At 46.9% G+C, this 6,000-nt stretch overlaps 1 long non-coding RNA gene across 1 annotated transcript; it reads right to left on the reverse strand.

The window, feature by feature from the left end:
- Window positions 1-3,353: 3,353 nt before the first annotated feature.
- LOC111261919 (uncharacterized) lies at window positions 3,354-5,987 on the reverse strand. The gene is made up of 3 exons (XR_002681279.2): window positions 4,801-5,987; window positions 4,319-4,371; window positions 3,354-3,939 (listed from the first exon to the last, which is right to left on the reverse strand). It is a non-coding gene; the product is annotated as an uncharacterized LOC111261919 (long non-coding RNA).
- Between the last annotated feature and the right edge of the window lie 13 nt (window positions 5,988-6,000).

The raw sequence follows: 6,000 nt of genomic DNA on the forward strand, positions 1-6,000 counted from the left end.
CTTTGCCGTTTTAAAGAATGAGGAAATGAACGCAGCCTTTATGCGGATGACCGAACGACGGACGACAGTCACAAATGTAGTAAGGATCTAATGCTGCTGTTATTACAGTTTCCACTAATGATACTATCGTCATCAGAAACTACATATTCGAACTTACTGGAGTGCGCGTAGTCATAGCGGTAACCATATGGGTAAATAAAGCTCAACGTATCTAAGTCGAGGACATGAACAGTGTACACATTTAAAAGGTGCATAAAGTATTAAGGAGAAGCACATCGAACTCGTTATACAAAACACCGAACATGTGATATATATGTATATATATACAATATATATAAATATAAAATATAAAAATCTTATATATATATGTACAATGTGTATATACAATCATTCAGATCGTGGTACATACAATGTTTGTGATTTAGTCTATCGATCAAATAGGGCGATAGCAGAAGTGGGCAGGCTAAACAACGGGCAGCCGCACATAGTTTAAACAGAGAAGGTACACATAGGTACACGTGAATGCGGTATAGTAACAAACGGAGAGCGAAAGTACGCGAACCACCGGAGCGCAAGCAAGCAAGCAACTAAACGAAGTAAACCAGTTTTAAGACGGCTTGTTCATGCCCATTGGTCGGTGTTAAGCCGAGCCAGCTGGAACGGAACAGGAAAAAGTAGCAATCTCAGGCGACATTCAGCAACGATGCAAAATTGGCGTTTTACTTATTGGCTCATTGGCAGGCTATCTAGGGGCTGAAACCCACCGCTATCGTATGGTTTAAACTTGGAGCAACAGTACGCGCACCGCATAACACAGCACGACGCAAGGGGCAGGCTCACTCATCTGCGCAAGGTACTACCTCTGCCACTGATGCTGATGCTGCTGATAGGTAGTGGCGTAGGCAAACCGTGATACTAGAAGAAGCTCTCGGTATGTAAGCGCCAATATATAAGTGGCATTCGTTAACGATTTTGAAGTTAATCGTGTGCTTTTTTGTTTCGCTTCCTCTTATGCTCCGCTAAAAATAGAAGCTACCGCTTTCCCTGGCCTGCTATCGCCGGCCGTTCGTTCATCGTCTACCCGAAAGTACGCAAGGGGCAAATAGGGTAAAGCAGCTACCCGCCGTTACAAATCGTATCACAGTCATTATCAGGGGAGGCTGCAAACAAACATAATCAGTGCAATTGTTTTCATTGTTCAATCTATGAGCACATAGATAGCGTGGGTTTGAAACGTCAAATATACGTAAAACGTTTGTTCAATATTGCTCATCTTATTCAGAATGCCAATTGCTAAGTTAACAACGCTCTTATTTATCGGTCTTACGTATCATATGTATACAGATATCAAGTCATGTATAGTTTTGTTCGCTAATTTCAAGAGAAGAACTCTACTATGCTGTGCTTCCGCCCTGTGTATTAAACTGTGAAAGGTGTTTATGTCAATTTTCAGTGACTCATATGAAGGTCGTATAATTTGATTGTTTGTTGAGCGGCTGACCCAGTTTCTATCAGGCCTCTTTGCGTCTTCCTATTTTCCTAATAGTATAGACAAAATATCGATTGTCTGAATTGCGATCAGTGCGGCGCAGTGCTGCGGGCAGTAACAATAACAGCACAGAGGACTGGGTAAAGTGAATTTACAGCCAAACGTACATAACGGCATCTCCAGCAGCAGCATTACTACCGTCAGCAGCCAGGGCCCCCAAATAGTGTCTTTTTGCCACCGGAGCTGCAGGTGACAACGACACCATGGCAATACCGACGGAAGAGGCTTCGGCAACGGCCACAGAGGCGGTGGTAACAGCGATGGGACACTAATAAGAGTCTCTGGCCCACCGGCCCCTGGTGCTGGGATTTCTGTAGCAGTGGCAGCGCAAGCAGGCAGTCAGTCGGCGCGCCATCCCCATAAGGCTTTTGCTAACTGTCTGGATTAACATTCTGTCACTCGATGCCCAATTCACCCGAAGTTCGCCTCCGCTGGTCTTCCTGTTGACGACACGGAAAAAGGGGAGAGGTGGCAACGCTGTCTCGATGCTTCTTCCGACGACAATGATTGTGCTAGACTGAGGAGAACACTCAATCGTTCGGCAACTTCTCGTCTTATATATTCCCTAAGTATATAGCAGCAACAGCGCAAGCACCAACCTAACCCATTTGCACCCAGAGTGATGAATATTGCTTGATCCCATACCCTTACACCCGCAATGTTTCTACCTGAACCAACCAAAGTTGCCTGGCCTTTTGGGGCCGCGAGTTGCTACAGTAGCTCGGCTGGTTCACCAAACGATTCGAGCTTGGAAAGCACGATTAGAGTTTATGAAGCTGATAGTGGCGCCACCTACGGCAGACACCCAAATCCTTCAGTTGATCGCAGTAATGAAGGGGAGAAAGGGACTGCTTAGATATGCTTACAACGCAAACGCACGCATGCACACGAGTGAGGGGCCAAGGCAGCGAAAGGCCGGGCGGCCGGCTTATGGATGCGGCGGTGGTTAGCGACCCCCTAGCAGCTTCCACTGTCCTAGGCCTGCTGTGGTTGTTTTCCAGTGGCCTCGTTCTTCGACAATTTCCCTTCTATTCACACGGCACCTTCCTCTATAGCCTTTTGCACTCTTCTATACAACAGTTCTTACTATCCGACGGTGGTAACGGCGTCCTGCTTGTCTATCTAAGTACCTTTGCTCCCGAGGAAAAGTGATGTCCAGTTGGTGCCTGCCGTTAGACCTAACAGCGACTCCCAGCCTTCGAGCCGCGTCCTTCCCTCTAAGCCTACAGGCAAAACAGCGAACGGCAGCCGCCGTATAAAGACCCCAGTGAACAACCCATCCTGAATTCCCTCCACCGTAACCCCATGCCCTATCCAAGCCCTTTCCTATTATCCCGTCGCGACTCCCGGGACGCCCGGCCTGGGACAGACCCATCATCCTCAATGTAGTCGCCTTCCCGCCCAATTCGCTTGCGCCCTTCCAGTGGGATGCACTAGTAGAGCCATCGGTATTATTGTTGGCAGCGTAGCAGAACTAACGGGACCAGACAAACGAAATGTCCACCGCGAATAACACCGCCTGCAAATTCGACGTCCACCAACACCCACCATCATCACCAGCAGCATTATCGTCTTCATCTATCTACCTTAGTACTGCTATTGAAGGAACTGCCACTGCTAAATTAACTATAGTTACGTTCAAAGGAAAGCAACTAAAGAGCGCGAAAATTGAAAATTTACAAATATTCAATATAGTAGTTTAGTAGCGTTCAGCATGTCAGTTTTCTATAGCCTAATAACAGCTCACTAGATAAAGACACCACTTTTTCCAGCACTGCCTTTTTATTTGGAGCTCAGTCAGTCGTCGAAATATTGATTCATTTATTTTTTCACTATATATCTCCTCAAAGGCTTATTGCATCGGCTCATTGTAAAAAGCATTGTATAAACCTATGCGCCTGTGTGTGTGTGTGTGCTTCGTGTATCGATTTAGGCTGAGAACGTCTGTGTGTGTGTGATGCCTATCTGTATTAGACTATCCCTGTATCTGCCTATACAACAAAATGGGCTGTTTTATTATATCTCACCAGTCGTCCGCCACTTTTTTTATTGCGAAGGAAAGAGAGGAGTTAAAAAGAGACTAATCTCGTTCTCTCGCTATCAGACATTACCACCAGCAAACCTCTAATTTTGTCCAGCATCGCGAGCGAGGAAGGAGGTACGGTCCAGGAATACCGCCGCTGGAAGGCAAGAGCCTCATAGCGATCCCAGGTGATCTCTACTTGCCCCCCACAATGCTGCCTCGATGTCGTGCACCTCATTACCCCTGCTTCTCCCCAACCCCTGCGCCGCCAAAGACTGCCCTTTCCACGGCCCTCTCTCTTCAGCCGCACCTCTGTGTTGTTTGCTGATACCAAATAAAGGGAAATTCGTTCCGACGCTCGTTCAGACTGGAACCGAGAGGGCGAAAGCTCTTTTAATGACAACAGATTTTTCGGGATGTTGCTGCTGCTGCTGCTTCAAAAACTAAATAGATTTTGTGAAGAGTATCAGGAAGATAATGAAGTGCCGTTTTGGATCGGTTGAGAAATACGCATCTACAGAGAGTAATAGCTTCGAAAAAAATCATCCCAGAAAATGTATGCATCGCTTAATTTATTTTTAGTCGTTTGGAATTTATCGGCACACTTCGATACAAGATTCAATGCTATTTATGATAATTTGGTATCGACTTGAATTATTAATCGTCACATATCGAATAATACTCGTCTAAATGCAATTACATCCGGTGTGGATATCTTCCAGTAAACAAAGATAGCGAAATTTTACCCTGAAGATATTCAATATTGCAAACAAGGGATCCTCATCATAGCAGACGACACCTAGGGTGATAGTCCAGGAAAATTATTTTCGTTAGTATTCACGCGTTTATTAAGTATACAGATGCTGCGATATATTTACTATTAGCTGGCAACCTAAAGATATTACTACTAATTGGCTGGGCATTGTTGGCGGAAAATCAACACTGAATAGAAACCTAACGTCCTGTATAGTTTTGCGCCGACAAGCAATTTACGTGCTATGAATGGCGCAACCATCGCTTTAGGAGAGAGGGAACTCGGCGGGCTTTATTCGCGGACACCAGACATGGAGAGTGGGGGCGGTGGGGGTATTAAATGAGAGTATGATTTGAAAACGGGTGAGGCGGCTGCCTCACTAAATCGGTCATCGGTTGCAAGAAACGAAACGTCATGATGATGGAAGAAGCGCAAAGCGGGCTTTGGATTAGCTGGCTAACTGGTTGCACTTACCATTATTACATGCATGCAGACATGGAGGAACACGGTCGTCAAGGAGAAAATGAACGAGCGCGTGTTGTCCGATCAGCTTTACTCTTAGCAGCTACGCCTGTGTCTTTTCTCTCCTTTTCACCCTCGGCTACTCACAACCTCTAGTTTCCTCTCATATCCTCCGGGTGCCCCGGTCTAGATCTGTTCGCCGAGCGAGGGATCTGTCTAGAAGCATAGAGCAAGATGGGAACTCCGAGCGAAAGACACAAGCGGCCAACAGGACGAACCTCCAGGGAGAGGGCCGACAAAGCTAACACATGCTACCTGCCTGCCTGCCTCCCTAGCTAGAGCATACCCACCCTTAGCAAGAACGAAGCCGACATTCAACAAACGAACACGCGGGGCCGGCAGGCTCTCTGCGTACTTTCCTAGTGCTGAATAGCTATATGGCTAGATCGCTTGCCCAAATGAACGCTTCTGCTACGGCTGCTGAGCCCTCCCGCCGTTCGCCGTTGATCCCGATGAAATATGGACGAGATTTATGTCAGAGCCCCCGTTGCCTCACCCTCCCGTTTCCCGTCCCCTGCTTGGCTGTTTCTCGCGCGCAGCGACCCTATCGTTTCGATTGCCTAAAACTGCTGTGCGTTCTTACTCAGCGCCCTCTTACTCGCGCAAAGTTGTTTTCCCCAATCGTCTACTATTGCCGTTCCTTTGTCCCCACTCCCGTCACCGTGGCCAGGCCTCTCCTAGTCGTTAGTCGGGTCTTGACACTATTCGAATTCCCAACAACCCAACTGTAGCAGCGTTTCTCATTCGCGGCGGACGCCGGCTCGTTCTGCTCTCAAGCGCGATATCACGGCGCTGTTATCCATTCATTAGGATCTATCCATTATTAAACGCGAATCGCGCACAACAACGAACCACACCCCGCATGCTATGGCCCACATCTCCATTGCAGTTGAAGCACCTAATGTCTATTTAAACGAATTTGTTTGTCGCCTATTCGTTTGTTCATTCACCCACCAAGAACGACGCGAAAAACAATCCTACGTGTCGATATCATTCCACCATAATTGGGTTCTAATTGGGAGTGTATTAATGTAAAATTGTGACAAGATTGCGCAACTACTTGTAGCATTGTGCTTGCAGTACAGAAACAGGCGGCATTTACGTTATGAACCAAGCACGATGAACGGTGTAACATGGATGAAGACACGTTAT

Source organism: Varroa jacobsoni, unplaced genomic scaffold (genome assembly GCF_002532875.2).
Source record: "Varroa jacobsoni isolate VJ856 unplaced genomic scaffold, vjacob_1.0 scaffold_615, whole genome shotgun sequence".
Classification (NCBI taxonomy): domain Eukaryota; kingdom Metazoa; phylum Arthropoda; class Arachnida; order Mesostigmata; family Varroidae; genus Varroa; species Varroa jacobsoni.